At 45.7% G+C, this 23,791-nt stretch overlaps 1 protein-coding gene across 20 annotated transcripts in view; it reads right to left on the bottom strand.

The window, feature by feature from the left end:
- The window catches only part of RBFOX1 (RNA binding fox-1 homolog 1), a 1,395,365-nt gene that overhangs the window by 148,336 nt on the left and 1,223,238 nt on the right, over window positions 1-23,791 (bottom strand). The gene's annotated exons all lie outside the window — the stretch shown is intronic.

Raw genomic sequence — 23,791 nt, forward strand, 5'->3', positions numbered from 1 at the left:
ACCACTCCTGAGCAAACGCTAAGACAGGCTTAGGAAAACTTGTGCGTGACGCCTGGGATTTGCTCCGTCACTAAAGAAGCAAAGCCAAATGGGCACGTGGCCGATGATACCATCCATTCTGTTTTGTCTCCTACCAGGATAGATTACTCTTCGGCTTTAAAATACACACAACCTTCCTGTTCATTAATCACTCTAACAGGTTTCAACTTCATACCAGCCAATCCGAGAACAATAGCAAAGAACCATGAAACCTGTTTCCACCTGCATAAAAAATGGAGCAAGCGAGGCATCCGAATCGCAAACTTGAAAACCCGAACTAAATAATTTAAAAGTCTAATTTCTAAAAGCACATGCTTTCTAATGGCATAGCTATTTGTCATGCCTGCCTTGATTCTGAGTCGAACGCTGCCAGCCATGTGGTAAGTTCACTGTTAATATGTGAAAGGGATTATTTGCTTTTTTTTTTTCTGCAATAAATTATGTTGGTCTTTTAAGGATCTCTAGCTTGCAAAAGGGATGAAACACACAGTCAGCTCCACTACTCCTTTTTTTTCCCTCCTTTTCTGTCCTCTCCTGTCCTCCTTCGTCTTCTCCTCTGTTTCTTGATTTTTGGCCTATACCGGAAGGCAAGGTGCACACTTAATAAATTATGTTTGCAGAAGTGGTGGTGCGACCTGACACAATTATGCACTTGTTGACTTTGTGACCACTTGTAAACAGACTTTGTAAGCCATCCCACTTCATGGTGAAAGGTGCTGATGCATCATTACGATCTAGCGGGCTGCCTGCTGAATTTTACAGCACTGCACACTACATTAACCTTTGGTACCGCCGATATTTATGACCTTATAAGAAAGTATTTATCAAGCTGAAAGCCAATACGTGGCACTCGTGTTTTAGCTAGTGCTGGGTAGAAACCGTTATCACTCCTTTCTTCAGGCATTTTAAATCACTCTGAGATAATGCTTGGCACTGGCGAGGGTTCGGGAAATGGGGCACTCCCATGCAAGTCTTGTTAGGAGTTTAAATTGGTATAATCTTTCTGGAGGGTTATTTTTTTAGTTTTATCTGACTATCAAAAGCCTTTAAAAATGTGCATTTTTACTCTTTGACCCAGCAGTTCCACTTCTGGGAATTTATTCTACGGAAACAATCAGGGAAGTGTGTAAAGATTTGGGCAAGAGGAAATTCATTACAGTGATATTTGCTGCAGTGAAAAATGGGGAACAACCTAAGTGTCCAATGACAAGCGACTGGATAAATAAACGAGGTCCAGTCCAAATGATGGCAGACAATGAAACACAAAGAGGCTGCCAGAGGGGGGAGAAACGTAAAAACACATTAGATGACTTGCAAAGCTATGTATGATATTTTTAATTAGAAAGCTAGTCACAAAACAGTATGGCATAAGCCATCTTTGTTTGTTTGTTTATTTATTGTTTTAAAGATTTTATTTATTTATTTGACAGAGATAGAGACAGCCGGCGAGAGAGAGGGAACACAAGCAGGGGGAGTGGGAGAGGAAGAAGCAGGCTCATAGCGGAGCAGGGAGCCCGATGTGGGGCTCGATCCCAGGACCCCAGGATCACGCCCTGAACCGAAGGCAGACGCTTAATGACTGAGCCACCCAGGCACCCCGTATTTTTATTTATTTAAAAAATTTTTGTAACACACTGCAAAAGCGCTCAGAGGATACCCAGGCGATCAATGCAGAGAGTGTGTGCTCAGAGAGTACAACTGTGGCGATTATTATTACTTGCTTATTTGGGCTTTCTCTCTTTTCTATAATGAATAGGACTGATTTGCATAGTTTAGAAAAGTCTTAAGGGATTGGGTCTTGTTTGTCTCTTCAATCTGCAGTGTGTAACACAGGGTCAGTAATGATTTTTTTTTTTTTTTTAATGAGCTCAGAGTCATGGGATAATGGTAATAATTGCTTCTATTTTTATGACACTTCTTGATTTTTTTTTTTTAAGATTTTATTTATTTATTCGACAGGATAGAGACAGCAGCGAGAGAGGGAACACAAGCAGGGGGAGTGGGAGAGGAAGAAGCAGGCTCATAGCAGAGGAGCCTGATGTGGGGCTCAATCCCAGAACGCCGGGATCACGCCCTGAGCCGAAGGCAGACGCTTAATCGCTGTGCCACCCAGGCACCCAACACTTCTTGATTTCTAAAGCATGCTCACATCTGATTTCTCATGTGAATCTCAAAACAGTCCTGTCAGGCAGGTGGGACTAATATTTCTGGTTCTGCTTCCAGAGGCAGAGACCGAGATTCAGAGGATACATATGATTTGCTGATGGTCACAGAGTCTCAAAATGCAGAGGTGGGGCCCTCTGTACCAAGCCTTCCAGCTCCTGAGCCCATGTTCCTTCCCCCCACCGTGTGCCTCCACCTGGAAAGGAAGGCCAGGAAGAACACAGCGGCCACAGGTAAATCAAGTCACTGTGGAGGTCAGCTCTTGCATTCGAGCTACTTGGCTTAAATTCACTGGGTCAGAGGCAGACAGAGTGGAGACAGCGCTGGGGCTTTAATAAAACAGGTAACAGTAGCACCCCGAACCCCAGGAAACAGAACAGACCTGTCCAGGGTCCATTAACAGGGCTCGCAGCTTCTGGCGGCTGCAGGCAGAGGAGGGGCTGGGGCTGCGGTTTTGATGTCTCCCAGAATTATCGACGAATGTGTGTCTGTTGGACAGGGAGATGAGATCAAAGCCTCCTGAAGAGGAGGAAGGTGGAGACCTGGCCTTGAGCCAGGAGGTCAGGGGGCTGCAAACCCTGCCCCCCCCCCCCCCCCCCCCGCCCCTCTCCCCGGGTGGGCTCCTTTTCTGAAAGGGAACTGCAATTTCAAAAAAAAAGGGAGAGCAGGAGCTCTCATCCTGTCAATTTCTGCAGAAACAACCTTTACTTAGCTATGTTCTCTCGGTCCACGTAACGACTCAAGTTCCCGTTGGCCCTCTGCAAGGCAGAGGGGCCCTGAGAAAAACAAAATTCCTGCCTGGAATGATAATCAAAATATGTTGATTTGATATTTTGTCTGCTGCTCCTGGCCAAACACTGTTCGATGCAATCTTGATGTATTATCCTGCTTAAGCCTCAAAACAGCCCCTTTCATTCATTCGTTCATTCACTCCTTCATTCAGCACATTTTCCATGAGCACCTACTTTGAGCAAAGCGCTGGGGAGACAGGGATGATGAACAAAACACGATGTGGAGCTGACGATGTGCCTGACGGGCCCACACAAGTAACCTAATAAGGAAAATTATCGCGAGCTGCAGTAAAGTGCTGTAAAGCACACAACTTCAAGAAGCAAATACCTCGGATGTATTAGTTTCCTAGAGCTGTCATAACCAATTACCAGAAACTGAGTGGTTAAAACAATATTCATCTATGCTCTCCCAGTTCTGGAAGCCAGATGTCCAAAATCAAGGTGCTGGCTGAGCCACGCTCCCTCCGAAGGTGCTAGAGGAGAATCCCCCTGCCTCTTCCTACATTCCATGCGCTCTGGTGTTCTCCACCCCAACCTCTGTCTCTGTGCTCATACGGCCTTCTTCCCTCTGTGTCTCACCTGGCCTTCTTCCAAGATGCCAGCCGGTGGATTTAGGGTGCACCCTAACCCAGTAAGACCTCATTTAACTTCCATAATTACATCTGCAAAAACTATTTCCAACAAGGTCCCAGTCTGAGGTGACAGGTGAATGTGAATTTGGGCTGGGGGAGGACACACTATACGGTATATAGTCCATCAGAATTGAGTCCATTTGACAAACCAGCCAACACAGCTAGGTGGAGTTTGGACACATGTGGGTCTGACTCCGAGTCTTGCTTCCCTTAGTCATTGTCCCCCAACAGCAGCCATCATCAAGCAGCTTTTACCCCCAAAGGATGGAGGTGAGAAATATACTGCAGCAACTCACAGCCCCAACTTAGGAGCCAGCGTGGGTTCAGCTTGGGCTCTCCTGGTCTCATTTTCCTCCCCCACAGAAGGAGGGGAATCTCTCTCACTTCATAGAGTTATCGAGAAGACAAATGGAAATAAAGAGTTTGGGACACTTAGATGCTGCACAGCAAATACCAGGTAGTCTGGAAATTATGGTTGTTTAGAAACCCTTCAGAGACGGTTCTGGATCCCAACATGTGTGAGGCTCCATTCCACGGGCCGCATTGCTGGGAGCACACAGACCGTTTCAGCCTCTTGGATTCAGGTGTCTGATCTGAGAAAGGGCTCTATCCAGGGTTCTTGGGATCAGGTGATACAAGGGACAGTGCATCTGATGGGTCCTTGGCAATGGCAGCTGCTGGCATCACCACTATCAGGAACAGGCCTGTAAAATATCTCATATTTTCCAGCAATCCCAAATGCTTCCTAGAGTCTGCCACTCTGCAGTCTAAGTGGCAGTGAGAGTGTCACCGAACACTGGCTCTCATAAGCTTGTGGGAAGGTAGGTAACCAGTTGGCTGCGTCAAGACTCACCCGTGGAATGTGGTGACAGCAGATTCCCACTGGCCTCCTACCCATGTCCCAAGGCCCAGATCCAGTAGCTCCGGAACTGTGCCCCCTTAACCCCGGCCCTGGGTGATTCCAAGGCAGAGCTGGGTGCAGCCCTGTAACAGAAGGGGTGCTGCAGAGCTCTGTGTGATCCACCTATGCTCACCCCCAACTTTTTAAAGATTTATTTATTTATTTGAGAGAGCGAGAGCACACAGGCATGCAGGGGGAGGGGCAGAGGGAGAGGGAGAGAGAGAACTCCAAGCAGACTCCCCGCTGAGCACAGAGCCCCATGCAGGGCTCAATCTCACAACCCTGAGATCACGACCTGAGCCAAAACCAAGAGCTGGACCCTTAACCGACTGAGCCACCCAGGTGCCCCTCCACTCACTCCTTTTACCAAGTTAGGGCACCTGTCGGTATGATTGTTCAGAACCTGGAACATTCACTGGCACTGCTTCTAGAGTGGCCAGGGTCACCGAGCCTCCAAGGTCAGTACCTATAGTAGGGATGTCACTTAAATTCCCTGCATATATATATATATATATATATATATATAAATTTTAAAGAAGACAAAAATTATGGAGTGAGACTAGCCTCTGTCTCTTTATCTCTGTCTCTTTCTCTCCCTCCACGTTTATGCCTTCCCTTTCTTTCTGTCTTTTTCTTTTGTTTTATCCCCTTTACCCAGTGTCATCTCCTCTGCGCTTGGAACTGTTGGGGATTTGGCCGGCAGACCTAGGCAATCCAGGGTGGGAGATGAGGGGAAAAGTGAGGAGAGAATTACGTGTCTGGCTTATGTCTTCAGGTGGAGGTCACATTGTCCAACTCTGTCTTTGTCACATGTCCCTGCATCAGACGACATCTGTGGCTTGCCTGGATATTTTAAAAGGAGTATTTGGTCTCCCCTTTGGCCAGTCTTCCCATCTACATCTCTCTGGCCTGGGTACCCCATAGGGTGGAGGGGGTGACAGTAGGTTCAGAATGTTTTGGGTTTCAGACTCTGTTACATTTCCTATCATCAAAATCCCATCTGCAATGTGTAATGGAACTCTTCTCTGGGTAACTCAGTGGCATCCTTGGGAAAGCTCCCAGGGCCTGCACTCCTCTTCAGCTCAGGTCCTGAGAGAGGGAAGATCCTCAGGTGCCCACGAAGCCCAGCTCTCTGACCTCAAGTAGCTACGCTGACCCTTAGGGATCTCGCTTTGGTGCCAAATCAAGCATCCGTTCATCTGAGACATCTTTGCAAGCATCTACTCTAGGAATGACCCAGAGGATTTCCTAAGCACCCCAATCACTCGTGTCCTGCCATTCAATCGACATTGTGGCAATCGACAAGACCACTGGCCAGATACGGAGACCGAGCCTCAGAGAAAGTGCCAGGTTCAAGGACCATGCAGTTAGTGAGAAGGAAAGCCCATGTGCTCTCCACGCTGGTGGACCAGCCCTTTTTGAGTATTGTGGAAAATAAATCGTTAAACCTCTATATCAGAAATTGATTAAAGAGCAAACCCCAAACCTAGATTAATACCATAGTATCTGAGATACTCTAGGTGGGATGCCCATTTCCTTTGCCCTAAATGAGTGTAAACATTCAACTTTAAGTAAATAAGTCAGAAAAAACAATGAAACACCAGGTGAAAAACAAACACTGAGGGTGTCATCTGACACAAGATGGGGGGACAGTGAGAGGGAGGACCTTCCCCCCGGCAGGGCTTCTAGAACTACATTGGTGCAAAGGGACATGTGCCACTGGGAGTAGGCGGGCCTGTGCCTTTAACCTGAATCTGTAGCCAACAAAGGGTAAAGGCTCCCTTTTAGAACTGTTAGCGATAAACTCTTCTTTCTGAGGGAATTTACCTCGTGCAATTTTGCTGAATCGTGTATTTTTGAACCTCAGTTAGAGTTCTTTGTACTTGTCCTTAAATATGGGTTTTGGATAATTAGGGTGAATTATCTTTCTTCTCAGGGTGTGCACAGCAGTAGGGGTGGAAAGAGGCTTCCGTGAACTGCTGGAGCCTTGGATTTCCAGGTGGGGGGCTTGTTCTAAGGGAAACACCCCGGGCTTTGGGCAAGGTGGGATCTAAAGTGTGTCTCATCTGAGCCTATGAGAGATGCAGCCGGTCAACTCATGGAATTTAGCAGAGTTTGCAAAAATGAATGTCCTTCAGAGACATAGCAGAAGCTGTGTAGAGGAACGTTAGGGTAGGTTGCATTGGGTATGAGTCTACCCTTGGCAACATGAGACACCTGGGGCTTGGGGCAATTTATAAGACTTTCCTCAGCCTCAATTTTTTAATCTGCAAAATGGAAACATTCCTGCGAGCCTATGCTGGGAAGGCCGTAGCAGGTCCCTTCTGTAAAGTATCTCACAGTTATTGATCTGCCTTATTACACTTTCAGGAAGAGACAGGCATACGTACTCACAACTCCCCCTGTCTTTGGCTCTCAAGGTCTAACCCAGGGCTCGTGTCTCAGTGGGCGCCTCCACTGATTTCTCGCCCTTCCTGGGCTCAGACAATGTCTGACTCATCTCTGTTTCCCAGCAAGGACCTGGCACACAGTAGGTGTTGATAAATGTTTTCTGAACTAAATGTAATTGGGATCGATGCCCAAAAGGCAGATTCTCTCATTTCCATTGTTTAAAAATACCACGGATTTCCCCTTATGCATTATGTATCACAGAAATTAATTTATCCAGAACTGTTTTCCAATGCACAGTTTAGTTTCCAAAGGCTCTAGACTGCATCCAACATCCATCTGCACTGGGCGGGGGGCGGGGGGGGGGGCTGGCTAGTCTCTGGCTCTCTCTATAAATCCCAAGCACCACTCCTGAGGTGGGTACGAGGGTAAGGGTCTAGGGGAGGTCATGTCAGAAACCAGTGTCTCCTGATTCTTACTTCCCTTGGCAAGGTCAGGACAGATGGACCTCACAGAACCAGGTCCATCTTTCTCTAGTCCTTTCCCTCCAAACCCAGCCCCTTAGAGAAGGCTGCAGGAGAAGTACTAGAGAGTTGTGGTTTTAGCACAGGTTGTGGGTTCAGGCATACCACGTACTAGTGATGTGATTGTGGGAAAGACACCAAGTCACATCAACTCTCCAAACCTCAATTTGCTCATCGTAAAGAGGGTGTCATCTACACCTGCTGGCCATTCTGAAGGCTACATTGTAAAGACTATAGTACCTCAAACTAGTAACAAAAGTTTACACATGTGCATGTTGTATATTACAAAGAGCTCTGGCAGATTCTTTGGTCATTTGTTAGTTACTCCAACCCCATGAGCTGAGCAGGGCATAGGCTATTATTAAGTCCATTTGAAAGATGGAAAAACCAAGACTTGAAGTGTTTCCTCATCATAGTCCCCATTGACTGAGTACCAATTATATGCCAGGCATAGTCACAGACCTTTGCCTGAAATACCCACTTTGCATTTACAAAAGCCCTGTAAGTGAAGACAATTATAGTCTGAAAAATTGAGGCTCAGGGAGATTAGGTAACCTGTTTAGCTTGTTAAGAGGTGGTAGAAGTAGGATTTGATTCAAGACAATCTGCCACCATAGTGGTGATCTTACTACCCCTGCACTGAGTGATTTGCATAGGCGAATGCCCTAACTGTATGAGAACTGAAGACTTTTAGCTTTAACATTTTTTTCTCCCCATGGCACTATACACTGTGACTCAATTATAGAAAACGCTGTGTTTCAGATGAAACTTAAAACATTATCAATTAGTTCCAGTCTGGTTGTCCAATTTTTAAAAGGGCTCAGATTTAATGTGTCAGAAGTTCAGATTCAACTACATTTCATTGCTTGTTTCCTATATGCCAAGTGCTTCCTTATAAATCAATCCATTTAAGAATCTCAGCTACCATGTGAAATAAGCACTATTCTGTCCATTTTGAAGATAAAGGAACAGAGGCGTGCATAATACCTGTCTCACAAGCACCTCCAAGTTCGCACACACACGTGCGCACCCATACACGAGCACACAAACTTTGATCTTAAATTCTGCTCTTTGGCAAATGATCCTCAGCTCCAGCAAGATTCAGCTTTATAAGAGCTGGCTTTTACTCCTGACAAACTTAAAGTCATCCTGGAACTTATCCACTTTCTTACATCCTATAGCCAACTCCTTGCCCAGACACTAATGCATGTTGCCTTGTCTTGTCTGGACCACTGCAGTAGCTCACTGACTCCTCTTTCTGCCACCCCATGATTGTGTCCCTCTTATTCATGTCCCACACTGCTGTCAGGTCACTCCTAAATCTAAATCTAATCATACCACTCTCCTGCTTAAGATCCTCCAGTGGCCTCCCATCGTGCAGAGGATAAATATGCAAACCCTCAATTTGGCTTACGAGGTCCTGCAAGAGAGTTTCCTGGCCACTTCTTCATCCTCATTTGGGCTATCTTCTCCCTGCCTCTCAAACCTGCCACACGGACATTCTTTCTTTTGAATATGCCAAGTTCCTGCCAAGAGTGTGGTGGTTACCAACCAACAATACAGATGATAAGACCACAAAAGCCCTGGTTTGTGTCATTGCCAATTTCCATGGTATAAGTACTCTCCCTATCGCCATGTCAGACTAACACGGCATCCCTGTCATGTGGGGAAGAAATGTGCACTCATGCATAACACCTATCCCTTTCCTTTCTGGTATCTTCTACAACTGGGATTATTTAATTATGCTGGTGGTTTTTGTTTGTTTGTATTCCATGTTGTGCCTTGGACTGTCACTTCCAGAAGGAGAACCCATGCCTGCCATTCACTCTCATACCTCCGTGGCTCGACCCTCTCCCTTTCAAATAGCAGGAACTCAAGATATTTCCACAAACAAATAAATGGCATACAATTCTGGAGTATCTACCTTATTCCAGGCACTGTGCTTGGCATGAAGAATAAAAAAGACAAATAAGGCACAGTGGCGTCCTTATGGACTTCACAGCTTTGTGGCAAAAATAAAGTTTTAAATTATTCTAAAATTGTTGGATGTCACTTAATAGATTAATGCCATTTTGACATATTGTACGCATTCAATAAAAATAATTTTTGGATGTCAAGGGGGTGAATTCTCGAGGCATATGCAAGCATGTCAAGGGGCAACCACCATGGCTTGGAGATGGTATCATTAAAGGGTTTACAGATGAACAGAAGTTGGAAATAAGGGTACAGGTCTCACAGAATCTCCAGCAACGGCGATTACAAATACTTCAGAATTTAATTCCAGCCTGGAAGGCATCCCCCTTCCATCTGGCTTAGCTCCCTCCTGATGTCACTGAACCCAGGTCATTTTCAAACTATGCTGAGGTTTCAGAAACTGTTCCCATTGCTGAGCTGCAATTTACCGTGAGATGTCCGGGAATGCAGCTCGCCAACATCCGCACCGTGAATAAAGATGATGTGGACCAACTGCTTACATCTATGAAAACCTGTGAAGGTAGGCCCCAGGTTCCCGGGCACAGAAAGGGCCTGTGAGCCTAGCAGCCCTGGGCTGGTCCAGGGAAATGATGGGAAATTCAATTTCAGAAGGGCTGTTTGCAAAGTAATTCAATACATTACGGTGTGTGCATTATTATTGTATTATATTGAGTAATATCACATTTAAAGAGATTTCATAGCATCATAGCCATGCACAAGGGAATATAAAAGCGGTTAATAAAATAGGGAAGTACAATTTCCCTTCAGTGTTAGTTATGCTCCTATTATGTGCAGAATAATAATCAGAGGTCCACTTAGCTTGACTTGGGAAGTAACGGATGTGTAATTACCTCGTGTCTACAGTGTCATTATCAAGGGCTCAGCCCCAATGTCAGGCTACTGTGCATCCTCAGGAAGCCTGCAGACTTGAAGCCCAAGCAGCGGGTGCCAAATCACAGGGCTTCCTAAAGCCCCACGCACGTCTCAGGGTAGGCCCAGATGCCCGTGCAGCCCCGGCTGGGCTCCGTGCTGGAATTTGGCTGCCACACGGAACCCAGATCCCATTCGCTGGAATCTCCCTCTGCCATGGGTATCCTCCTTCCCTATGAGCTCTTATTTTTAAAAGAAAACACGGGGTTCCCCATCGCCAAGTATCTCCCTCTGCTGAGCTTGTGAAAGTTAGCAGGCAAAAAACATTCTCGGCAGGTCTTTTGAGAGCCATGGAAGAATCATCAGGGACTATTCACCGAAAACTGACCCTCAGTGCCTCTACTCAGGCCTCCAGAGGCTCTTCTTGGGATCAATTGTTGTATCTGCAGAAGACTAGGCCCTGGGACTCAGCACACTGTACGTGTCAGCTCCGGAGCTGGGCATCGGTTGTCTACTTCAGTCAAGAGTTGGCTCCGTTGGCTGTGCCTATGTGCTTTCAAGAGCTGCCATGGCCTAGCAGAGCTGTACCTTTGCACCAGCCAGGACTGGGTTTGAGTTCTGTGCTCACCACTTCCTGACGGTGCCCCCTAGGGCCATCTACATAACCTCTCTGTTTTCCTGGCCTGGGAAATGGGGGTAACCCTACCGGCCATTAGGATGAGGATTAATGAACTTAAAGCTGGAATACATTGGCTACCACAATTATTACTTATTCTGTTAATAATAACTGTGATATTTATTCCATGACCTCAGAAAAATATAACATTTACTAACCCAGCTTGGATTTAAATCAGAGACACCAGTGATACAGGTTTTGGTTCTTGAGAAAACAGGGGCTCTGTGTGTGTGTGTGTGTGTGTGTGTGTGAGACTATGGATATATTTAGGGGCAGAAGGAGATGCTATATTTCTGGTATAAGTCTGGCATTCGCTGAATTCTGGCATTACACAAATGTTTACTTTCTTGCCAGAGTTCCACAGGGAAGGGCAGTTTGATGAAGGAGAAAGAATAAAAGAAATGTAATTCACTGGCCAGGAGGGAAATTGGAAATATTTTACTAAAAAATAATCCGGAAGACCCACCGGCAAACCTTTTAAGTAGAGGAAAATAGTATTTTCAGCTCACTGGGTTATATGTCTGTTGTAATTACTCAGCTCTGCAGAAGCAAAGCATCACAGACAATACATGAACGAACTGGTGTGACTGCGTTCCAATAAAACTTTATTGAAAAAACAGGCAGTGGGCCAATACTGACCCACTGGTCAGAGTTTGCCAACATTTGGCCTGGCTTAACACTGATACTGAAGGCCTGAGGAAGGCTTGAGAGAAGAGGGGAAAGGGGGCTTTGGGTCCCATGGACAGCTGAATCAGGCAGAAAGACAGCCAAGGCTCTGAAGTCCAGGCAATGTTTGCAACTCCCCTTTTCAAGCTCTGACCAGGTCCCCTCTAGTCTTTGTCAAGAGTGCCAGTGGCTCAAAACAGGAGAAGGCCCCCAAATCCAAGGACTAATGTACCTTGCTTGCCTTCTGCCTCCAAAGTTCCACTCCTGGAGTCAAGGAGACTCTTGTTCCCAAGCCTGCCCCACCCTCATCTTCTCTTTCCTTTGGTAAGGCCAGATGGGTGTCACCCAGAGACAGCGCCTGGAACCCCAGGCAATTTCTTGAATAATTGCTAACCCGGCTCCCACATGCAATCTGGGTAGAGGGAAGGAGGGGATGGGACCCACCTCCTGTCATTCCTGCACTGCTGTTACCACTGCTTTTCTTAGTAAGAAAATGGTAGTTAATTTCTTTCCCTAAAAAAGGCCAGGGAACAATCTCTTTAAATTACAGTGTTACAATGTAAAGCAAAGATGCAGAAGTCAAATACAATTTGGGTTATAATTAGCGATTTCCTTGTAGCAAGTTTCTCTGGGAGATCCAGGCTTCCTTAGTCTGCTTGCAAAACGGTTTGAGGCCCTTTTCACTCCATGGGGCCACTGGATGCCCTGGGGGTCTGGGGGTGCTTGGGGGATGGGAGGAGAGGGAGAGAGAGAAACACTGTGTGTGTGTGTGTGTGCGTGCGTGCGTGTGTGTGTGTGTGTGTGTGTGTGTAAATTGAGGCAGTTTTGAGCTAAACCAGAATTATGGGGACAAAGATTATTAACACATTTGTCTGCTATGATATCATGATTAAAATAGCAGAGAATGTCATTTAAGTAAAACAAACGACTTTTGATGGGGAAGTCACACAATGCGGGTTTAGGAATCTGACAGACCTCTGCTTGCATTTACACTCCTCCCTTTATTAGTTGTATGGCCTTGGGGCAAGTGACTTAACATCTGTGCTTCTGTTTCCTCATCTATAATTCTGGAATCTTCACATCCATCCCCCGATGGGCTATGGAATGTGAAGAAAATGCACCACATAGTGCTCGGCTCGTGGAGTGAATGATGGAGTGGATTCTGGAGTCGGACTGGCTGCCTCTAAACTCCTGCTCTGCCGTATTGGCTTCATGATGTGACCTTGGGCAGGCTCCTTGATGTCTCTAAGCTCTGGTTCTCTGACTTGGGTAACAAGGGGTCAGTTACGGTCCCCGCTCCTCTGGATGCTGTAAGATTCACTCAGGTCATGCACATAAATGTAGCATCACTGCCCTGGGATCTAGTATGTGCTCACTAAATGCTAGGTACTGTTCCCCATACATTATTAATAAATGACTGCTGCCTCTTTTTTTTTTTTTTAATTCTCTTCAGCCTAAGAAATTTCCATTTGTTTTTCTACCAATCAGAATGCACATTTGTATTTTTCACTTTTAAAAGACCAGGATAGCCCAAACTTTTTGAATTGTATTCTTTACAACTCAATCTGTTAATTTTTTTTTAAAGGAAAAAAACCTGCCTTTTTTACTTCCAAAACAAGTCTGCAACCATTAAGGCTTCAAATCACCATGGTCCCAGTGGCCTGGTTTGTTTAGGTCTGTACAGGCTACAAACCTTGGTCTATTGAAGAACAAATTTGCCCATGTAGCTTTGTCCCAAGGACATCAAGATCACATAAAAATCAGGTCCTTGAGCCTGATGCACTCTGCTCCTGATGCAAGAGGGATGGCTATTGTCTGGGTTGTAGTGAGCTCCTCTCCAAAGTCCAGGAGTTGAAGAGTGCCTAGGATTCGTGGGATCTCCATTCTGCTTGGCTCACCTACCAGGCTCACCTGCCTCAGAAGGCTTTGGTGGTTCTTCTATGGAGGGCAGAACCCAGCCTTGGACCTTCTGCCCCTCAGTGTGCTTGTGCGGTAACTCGGACATAGCCGTACATGAAAGGTTATAATTTGACAAGCTGACAGTCTCTGTCCTCTCCAGGGATGCAAAGGCAGAAACCCAGACCCCCTAGTTAGAGCATTTTGACCCAGCAGTGATTCAGACTAGAGCTGGTTGGAATACATAACACCACTGAATGAGCACAGCCCCCTCGACCTAACCAACAGGATCAGGAGGAAAGAAGTAGGGAAAATAAAGACTCTTTTTAGAAGTCTGGAAGCCTTAGTGAGAGTAAGGCCCTGCAACCTCTGGCTAGGAACTAAAATAAGATATCAAAGAGAAATGGAGGCCCGAGTCATACAGTCTGACCTGCTCCTAAAGACACCGGGCTTTGTCCATTTCAATGCAGACATGACCCCAAGTAAGTGGATTTTGAAAACTACTACAGAATCCAGGAGGTGGAAGGGAAAAAGGATGGTCACGGCCAGTAGAATCCATAGCAGGGGAAGTGGTACAGTGGAAATTTTCTTTTGGGTCACCCCTGCTGTGATAGTCACTGTGTGACTCAGGCAGGTCACTTTCCCTCTCTGAGCCTTGGTGTTAATCATAAATGAAGCAGGCAGACAGGATGGTCATTTCAAGCTGTAACCTTCTATGATTCTCTGCACCGTCATGCAGAAGCATCCAAGCTGCCTTTTTTAAACACCTTAATGAAGGATTAAATCTCCTAACTTCACCTCTCATTTAAAAAAAAAAATTAAGATTCCTAGACTAAGTCAGCGGTTATAAACTCATATCTTCAGAGGCTGGGCAGATAACAAAAATGAGTGAAATAGGAATGAACAAGAGAACACATAAAAATCCAAATAGCTGCTTACTTAAAAAAAAATCAAAAGATATCGTCATGCTGGGTCAGTGATCCAATATGACAGTGAGTGGATGGGTGGATGGGGGCACCCCTTTGAATGGTCCATGTACCCCCTAGACTACCACAGTGTCGCTACCAAGGGGTCATACACACCTTGCCTATGGTTTTATCTTTCCTACATTAATGGAGAAAATTAATGATTTCCTTTACCTATGTCTTCATCACAAACCAATCTCTCTCAAACATGTATGTTACTGGACCTGAAAGTATTTGAGTTTCAGCCCTTACCGTGTATGATCTCCTATCTGTACGGTGAGAAGATGGGCCGGGTAGACTCTTCGGTTTCCTCCGGCTCTAACATGGCAAGGGTCTGGCCAAAGCACCCAGGAATCCTCAGTTAACAGAGCATAGCCAACTACCTTCTCCAGCCAAGAATCCAAATAGAGCACAGAATTCCTATGAACTCACTACAAACTTGTAGAATATATGGCCACCAATTAAGAGCATGAGCTATGGTTGGCTGATGAGTGATTCAAATACTGCACCCAGAACAGATGAGAGCCTGCGTCCTAAGTTCATTTAAAAACAAACAAACAAAAACCACGTAAAAGCAACAAGACCACCTAGTGGGGCTATGAGCCATGCAAAGGCAATTAGGTTCTTCAAACACCTAGACCAGCCGCTTGTACAGCTCACAGACAGCCCACTTCATCTTCAGATTATCCAATCATTAACCCAACTCTTTAGAACTACACCGTGTGCCGATACTTGCTCAAAACTAACATCTTCATCAAGGGTAGAGACTGCTTAGTCATCCTGAGAGTATAAAATTAATGACAATGAATGTGGGTGTGAATAAGCACAAAACACCAGATGGAGAGAAAGCCAAGGTGAAACATTTCAAGTGCCTAGTAGACCTGCGACTCACACGTGACAATCAAGTCCCCCGAAGGAAACACAACTCGCTTCCAGAGTATATCTTTCCTCATTTAGCAAAAGCAAGGTGGCTTTGAGCCCTACAAACAAAACATCAGTTATGTATTTCCCTAATAAATCTTAGCCTTGTTTGCACATGGCCTGGACCTAACTGGGCCAATGACTAGCTGTTACCCATCAGTCGGACTCAGACACGAGTGGTTGAAAGCTATTCGTATGAAAATCATTAAATGTAAGAATTACTTATAAAATAAAGGTGGGGATTTTTGAGTCTTGGTTTGATTTTTGACACAGAAAGTCACATAATTCTTAGGATGAATTTATTTTCCTGAAGAATTTTGAGAATGAAAAATTCAGGACAGAGGAGAACACTCTGATTTCCCATTAGGAATGATGTGATTTCTTCTCATAATTGTAATGGTTCCTATGGCAGAGCGTCTACCGTGTGCCTGTCACTGTGAAGCCCTTCCTTGGCATTATCTCCTCAGGACGTCGCTGCTGCTCTAAGCCTCACATATACGGATGCCGTAAGTGATGCTCAGAGAGGTTACGTCACATGCCGACGGTCCCGCTCCGTGTCAGAAATGCAGTGGGAACTTCAGGCTCTTCACTCAATTCTTCTCTGACGCTCTTGACAATACCAAATGGTATTTATCTCTGACCCGTCATGAGAACCTTCACTTCCACCGGATTCCAAGGCCATCATCCTAGTGCTGTGACAGGACATTACACACATGGGTCTCTGATGCTCCCAGCCAGGCTGCCCCTCTCAGAGTTATCCTAAGGTGGGATTAATCGTGCCTTCTGGCCCATCAGGACTGGGAACTGGGGCTTTAGAATGGTAAAATGGCCCTGGTATTGGGGCATGAAGGCCTTTAATTTACCCTGAAAGCCATGGGCCATTTGTTTTAAAGCTATCTGGGAGGCAGAAGCATAATACTTGGCCTCATGAGGGAACAAGAGGCCGTTCCTGTGTCCTTAAGGTAAATGTGAACCTTAGGCAAATAGAACTGGTGTGGACAAAACAGCTCAGCCACACTGTCATCTGAAAAGACAATTGCGAAGCTACCGAAACGTGTTATTGGAGTTTGCTCAAGGCACAGGTCTCAAATAAGAGCACACGCTAAGCCTGTAATATTGCACATGCTTGGGTCTGCTGGGGCCCTCCCCAAGGTGGGACGGTGATTCCCAGGCAAAAGCATTCCTGTCTGCGTTGCAATCTACACAGAGAAGAGCCCGGCTTGAGCACCTGCGTGTGCCTGGGGAATGCCTTCTGGGCTTCAGCCCTCCTTAGGACTTTTGGTCTTGAGTCTGACACACCTGGTTTGAAGCTCTAGCTCCTCCCTGTTAGCTACAAAGAACTTCAGGAGGGGCACCTGGGTGGCACAGCGGTTAAGCGTCTGCTTTCGGCTCAGGGCGTGATCCCGGCGTTATGGGATCGAGCCCCACATCAGGCTCCTCCGCTGGGAGCCTGCTTCTTCCTCTCCCACTCCCCCTGCTTGTGTTCCCTCTCTCGCTGGCTGTCTCTATCTCTGTCGAATAAATAAATAAAATCTTTAAAAAAAAAAAAAAAGAACTTCAGGAAGTTCCTTGCCTTGGTTCCTTATATAATGCTTCATATGGGGATGATAATGCTTCACATATACTTTTTTTGGGGGGGTGATAAAAAGTCATGATAACTTGAGATTGTGCTTGAAAAGTGCTTAGGACATAGTCTGACACTCACTGAGCAAAGACCACTATTTTTGAGATTGCTATTCCCCAGTTACTGTTTCGATGTGGCTACTCAGCCTATCTTTAGACAGGCATCCCTCAATGATTTCGCCAAACTTTAAATGTGAGCAGGTGAGGCTGAAATCCTCTGCCAGGGAGAGGAACTCTCTGGTGTTCTCCAATGCAGTGCTGAGGGGTGTTTAGAAGGGAAGAGGAAGGGGGTTTGGAGAAGGGGAGAACCCCAGTGGAGGAAGGAAACAGTAGGGATAATACGAGCAGAGAGGTCAAATGCTCCAGCCCAAATGGTGCCACAGAAGGTCTAATCCCAACAAATCTGGAGTCCACGTTCTTCACTGACCTGCTACTTTCAATTGGAGAGCAGGACTGAAGAAACCAGAAGAATTTTAGATTGTTCACCCTGGTCTCAGGCATTGGTCACCTATGCTGCCTCCCGGGAGCCCTTGTGGGGAATACCCCAGAGACTGAGGAAAGAGGCCAGACTTTGACATGAAACAGACCTGGGCGAGGCTCTCCATTCTGCCACACACAACTCTCCCAAACTCACAGTGTCCTTAGCCTCTTTGCACCTCTGCTTCCCCAGTGTAAAATGGGAGTATGGATATCATTTAAAGGGTTTGGTGTGGAGGCAAAACAAGACGAGGTGTGCACAGCACGCATCATGGTCTGTGGACCATAGCAGGCCTCAGTCAATGGCAGCACACCTTCCCTTCCCTCTTTCCCGACAGCAGACAACTCTCAAATGGTTTCAATTCTGTTCTTTTGTGAAGAGGAATTAGAGATGTAGAGATTTTATTTAGAGACAGAAAGATAGAAGAGAGATTGAGAGACAGAGAGACAGAGAGATAGAGAGAAACACACACACAGAGAAGGAGACAAGCAGGCTGCTATGGACTGAATGTTTGTGTCCCCCAAAATTCACATGTGGAAATCTCCCCCCCCCTCAAGGTGATGATATTGGGAGATGGGGCATTTGGGAGGTGATCAGGTCATAAGGGTGGATCCCTCATAGAGAAGCCTCAGAGAGCCCCTCGTTCCCTTCCACCACGTGAGAACACAGTGGGAAGCGCACCCTCACCAGACACGGCCATGGCCACCGCCACCACCATGGTCTCGGACTTGTCAGCCCCACAACCGTGAGAAATGAACGTCTGCTGTTTATAAGCCACCCAGGTTGTAGTATTTTTGTTATAGCAGCCCAAATGGGCCAAGACACACGCACAAAACATTTCTGGAAGGAAATATAAAGGACTGGTAACTATTACTTCTGGCAGGGAGACAAAGAACTGGGCTTGTGGGCACTAAGAAATTTTAGTTTTTATTGTATGCCCTTTTCTCAAGTGTGGTTTTTTTAACCACAAACCTGAGTTGCTCTAATATAATGGTAATTTAATTTATAATTTAATAATTAAAACTAATTTAACATAATAATAATACCAACAGCAGCAGTAGCTAATGGACAAAAAGGAATGCACTGAGTTTTCCCCACACCTCAGCTACACTCCTGGCTTCTAAAGCAGAGCCAGGTTTTAAAGGGGATGAGAACAGGAAGTCATCACCAGCCAACGTCTTCACTTCTTAAAGGTATGAAGGAACTCCGGAGACCCAGTTGACTCTGTAGTTGGCAGTGGCTGAGGATCAGGGACTTGGCTCCTCGAGCAGAGCCTGTCCCTGTCAACAGAGCCCGGAACTCAGGGACCTAGCTCTAGGACCCATATTCTTTCTCCCGTCAGATCCCAGAGCTGGTGGGAGACTTTACACAGACTGCAGAGGTGTTAAAAATAGAAGTTAAGTTGCTATTGGAGATACATGGAGAATTCACTACTTGCAAATCTCTAATTATAATATGTCAAGAGTAAAATACCTTGTCAGGAGCGGTCGCTAAGATAACAGAGTATTGGCTCTGTCAACACAGTGATCCCCGATGTGTCTGGAGGCCTACGTTGAATAGACACCCAGCAGAAACATGTCCTGCAGGGACTCATTTCAGCCCTTGGGGAACGGAGAGGATGACCTGGGAAGTCTTTTCTGTCTGTACTTTCCTCAGCTCTGGTTGGGAGCTCTGGGTGCGTCCCGCTTCCCTTTTACAGCTTCTGCACTTTGTGTTAAATCATGTGCATATATTAGATGTTCTTGGAGCCTACCAGATGGACGGATGTTTGCTCGTACCCAAAACTACTCGGTTTCTCATAGAAATGATGTCCTCGACAGTGCCCTCAGACTGGCATTAAGAACCATGCACAAGGACAGTTAGGGTAACTCCAGGCACAAGGCGACGCTGTGGAGAATAATCAGGTAGGCTAAAGCAGGGCCATGGATTCCAGCATTGGGAGAACATGGGTCTGACCCACTCAGAGGTGAAATTCCTGCCTTAGGTTAATGCAGAACCTGGAGTGAAGGGGAGGTACACTCGGTACATGCACGAGGATGGAGACATTTGGAAGCATGCTTGTCATAGACCATGTTCTGCTTGGTTGAGTCAGGAAAGTACAACTGAGTAGGTCATGGGCAGCAGAAGCATCTTCCATCTTGGCCAAGAGAGGAAAGCATATGCGTGGAATCATGTGTGGTAGAAAACAAGATGGCTTCTTTTATCTTCCTGTCCCTCCCTGAGGCCAGGTAAGCCCCCTCCTTCAGTTTAGAATGGTTCCCCTTGCTTTGAAACTTCCTGGGACAGCTCGTCTCACCCAAATATCACTAGAGAAGACAAACGGGCCAGCTAACCAACCTTCCACAAATTCATATTCTCCAGGCTCAGAGAGGCGCTTGTTGTCACTCAGATACTCTAGGAATCATCTGAGCCAGATTCTTAGCATGTTTGTCCAGTTTCAGGAATCATTCTATTGCTCCCAAACTCCTCTGCTTCTCTCTGTCAGCTGATGATGGTGACTCCATCCCTGAGAACATGAAGGCAACAGAGAAGGAGCCCCTTACAGTATTTCCTGACTTGGAGATTTCTCTGTTTCCTCACACATCCACTCCTTCTTCTTGCTGTGGTCTGAATGTTTGTGCCTCCCCCCCATTCACATGTTGGAATTGTAAAGCCCCAGTGATGGTGTTAAGAGGTGGGGCTTTAGGGGGTGATCAGGTGAATGGGATTAGTGTTCTTATAAAAGAGACCCAGAAAGCTCCCTCACTTCTTCTGCCATGTGAGGACACAGTGAAAAAGTCCCAGCTATGCACCAGGAAGGGGCTCTCACTCGACCACACTGGCACCTTGATCTTGGACTTACAGCCTCCAGATCCGTGAGCAACAAATTTCTGCTCTTTGCAAGCCAGTCAGTGGGATTTTGTTACAGCAGCCTGAATGGACTAAGACATTTCTCTTCTTCAATCCTGAAATGTTCCCCAAATTTCACAGGAGCCTTATGTGTAGTGGCCCAAAGCTGAAAACAACCCAAATACCCATCCATGAGTAAATGGACCAACAAATCGTGGGGCATCCCCACAACGGCTTGCTACTCGGCAATGAAAAACAGTGAGCTACTGATCTAACAAGACAGAGGACCCTAAAAGCAACGACGCCAAGTGAAAGAAGCCTGGCAAAAAGAGTGCATGGTGTTTGACTTTGGTGCTCTAAAATTCGAGAAACTAAAAACTAAGCTATAGTGAGAAAATCAGATCTGTGGGTCCACCCGGGGAATGAGGTAGAGGGCAGGGAGGAAAGATTGTAAAGGGGAAGCAGGAAGCTCTGGGGGTGATGGAAATGTTGGTTACACAGTCTGTACATCTGTCATTACTCATCAAATTGCGTGCTCTAAATACACGCAGGTTATTGTGTGTCAATTATAAGTTAATAAGGCAGCAACACAGAAAGTGTTTCTTCTCCTTTCCTAGACCACTTGCTGTATGTGTTCACCCTTGGTCACCTTCTCTCCTGAGTCATCATTCCCTACCTCCTGTTCTGGGTCCTTCCGCCTGTCCCCATAGGTGCCTTCTCCTTGGCATAAAATAGGACCCCCCATCCACTCTTGTACAAACTGCTTCCTCTGAACTCTTACGCTCCTCAGTTGCTATCTTTTCTTTCTCTTGACTGCAAGTGCTTATGATGAGAAGTGCACTCTGACCCCAACCATTCCCATTTACTTCTCAAGTCCTGGCCCCCTGGTATCTCCATGCTCTAGAGCTTATCACATTACAATCATAACAGAATACGTATCCTATATTCTCTAGCAGACCAAAAATCTCTCTAAGGAAAGAGAGCACGTCTGCTCACTGTTTCATGGCACTGCAGTGCCTGGGGCGCTGTGGACACCCAACACCCTGTTTAAATTTGTGATCTCTAAAGAGTTCTTTTTATGAGAGAAGGATACTGAGCATCACAACTTCCCAACTGGATTAAGATCTCCTTTTAGGTATGCATCGTTAACCCTTCCTTTTAAGATTTCACTTTCTAACTCTTCTGGCTTAAACTTGTTCAGTGGCTCCCACTGCTCCTCATGTGCAATTCCACCCACATATCAAACCCACCAGGCCTGTGGGATACAGTTCCTGATGATTGTTCCCATTTTACCCTTTGCCACCGCACCCCCGGACTGTCTTCACATGGCCTAGACATCCTGGGCTCCTTTTAGTTTTTTGAACAAATCAAGTTCTTTTCGACCTTGGGACCTTGACCTTGGTATTCCTTCTGCCTGGAAAGCTTATCTTCTCAGCTGAAATACCATCTTCTTGGAGAAAGAGTCCCAGACTGCTCATCTGCAGGCGGTACCCCTGCCCATCTTAATTCTCCACGGCACCTGTCTTTTCCTTAAGAGCACGTACCACGTAGACAGCTGTTTGATTGACACGTGCTCACTCCAGGACTCTCACGCTAAGTTATAAGAGGGAAAGGATCATTTCTGCTCACTTCAACCACGTCACCTGGTACGAGTCCTGGCCACGGTAGAGGCTTAAAAACATGCATGAACAAATGGCTCTCCCACGGCAGGTTACTATGCTTGGCACACATTGAGGCTTAATAGATAATGTCTGAGTGGACATTATTACATGTCTTTTTCAGTCCTAAAATAACTTTCTGAAGCCCTACCAACATTTCCTGTCACAAAATAAGCAAAAACAAATAAACCTGGTAGTCAACACAGCCGATAGCAGACACGTGCTAGACCAGCAAACCCATTTAATAAACTCGTCCCTAAGTCTAACAGCCAGACAGAAACAGGCAATAGCAGCACTATTCACAAAAACCCAAAGATGGAAACAACTCCAATGCCCATCAGTGAACGGATGGGCAAACAAAAGCGGCACAGGCGTACAGTGGAGCAGTACTCAGTCATAAAAAGGGAACAAAGTACTGATACGTGCCACAGCGTGGAGAAACCCGGAAAACATTCTATCAAGTGAAAGAAGCCAAAACCAACAGGTCATATATTGTATGATTCCATTTTTACGAAATATCTAGAATGGGCAAATCCATACCGAGAGAAAGTGCATTTGTGGGAATGGGTATTGTCTCCGTAATGGGTATGGAGATTCCTTCTGGGGTGATGAAAATGTTCTGGAATTAGATAGAGTGATGGTTGCACTGAACTGTGAATGTTCTTAATCCCACTGAATCATCTGAGTTAAAATGGTTAAAATGGTAAATTTCATGTCATATACACATTCTACCAAAATAAAAAAGGGGAGATAGGCAACAGACCATGTTAGAATGTATACTATTTTTTAAAAATCTCCAAACCTAACCTTGAAATGAAGTACCAGGTAGCAAAATAGTAAATGGTTACTTTGAGGGTCAAGAAAATTTCCTGCTGTAAACCAAGAAATTCCCTCACAAATACTGGTTTTCCAGAGGCCTAGGGGCAGAAGAAAGAGGCACAATTGCCTTCTACCTACAAAATGTTCTAGACTAGCGGCCTGGCGTGCCCAGGCTTCTAAAGAACACCACAAAACAAGGTTTCTCAAATGAACATATACATCTTGTGGTATGCATGGTTATTTTAGGTCACACACAAATGAACAAGTGTTTAATTTTAATAATTATTTTTGTTTAGGCTTATCTTTGATTAATAGCCAACAATGCTAGTTTTTAATTTATGGTGGTGATAAAATGTTTCTTCTTTGTTTGCTTATTTTTAATCCACTGAACGCATTCATATGCAATAAAATATACTCTTTCTTGTGCATAAACTAAACGGCCACCATCAAGATACAGAACATTCCACGACCCTGCAAAATTCTCTGGCGCTGCCCCTTTGCAGCCTAGGCCTCCCCTGCCCTATGGCTCACACAAAACACAGAAAAACACAGGTAAATCTTAAAGGGATGAAGAAGCTGAAGAAGCTGAAGAGACAGGGGCTGCGGTGGGGAGGAGCTGCACAGGGGCCTGAGGTTTCTTTCTGGGTGGTGGAAATATTCCAAAATTAGTGAAAGCCCCTGGTTGTACAACTCCGCCAATCTATTAGAAATCAGTGAATTGCACACCAAAAATGGGTGAATTTCTGGTATACAAATGATATCTCTATAAAGCTGTTAAAGTTACATAGTGTATGATTCTACCGAGTGGAGAGAATTCCAGAAAAGGCAATAGGAACAGAAATTAGATGAAAGTTTCCCTTTACCAATAAAGGCAGTTAAGGAAAAATGTGTTGATTAAGTAACCGGAGAGGAGGCCTCTAGACAGGTGAACTGGGCGAGCTGCTGCGACAGGGCCGGCCTCAGGGACTGCCGTCGCCG

This window comes from Ursus americanus, chromosome 2 (assembly GCF_024610735.1).
Source record: "Ursus americanus isolate L20-20 chromosome 2, mUrsAme1.1.p, whole genome shotgun sequence".
Classification (NCBI taxonomy): domain Eukaryota; kingdom Metazoa; phylum Chordata; class Mammalia; order Carnivora; family Ursidae; genus Ursus; species Ursus americanus.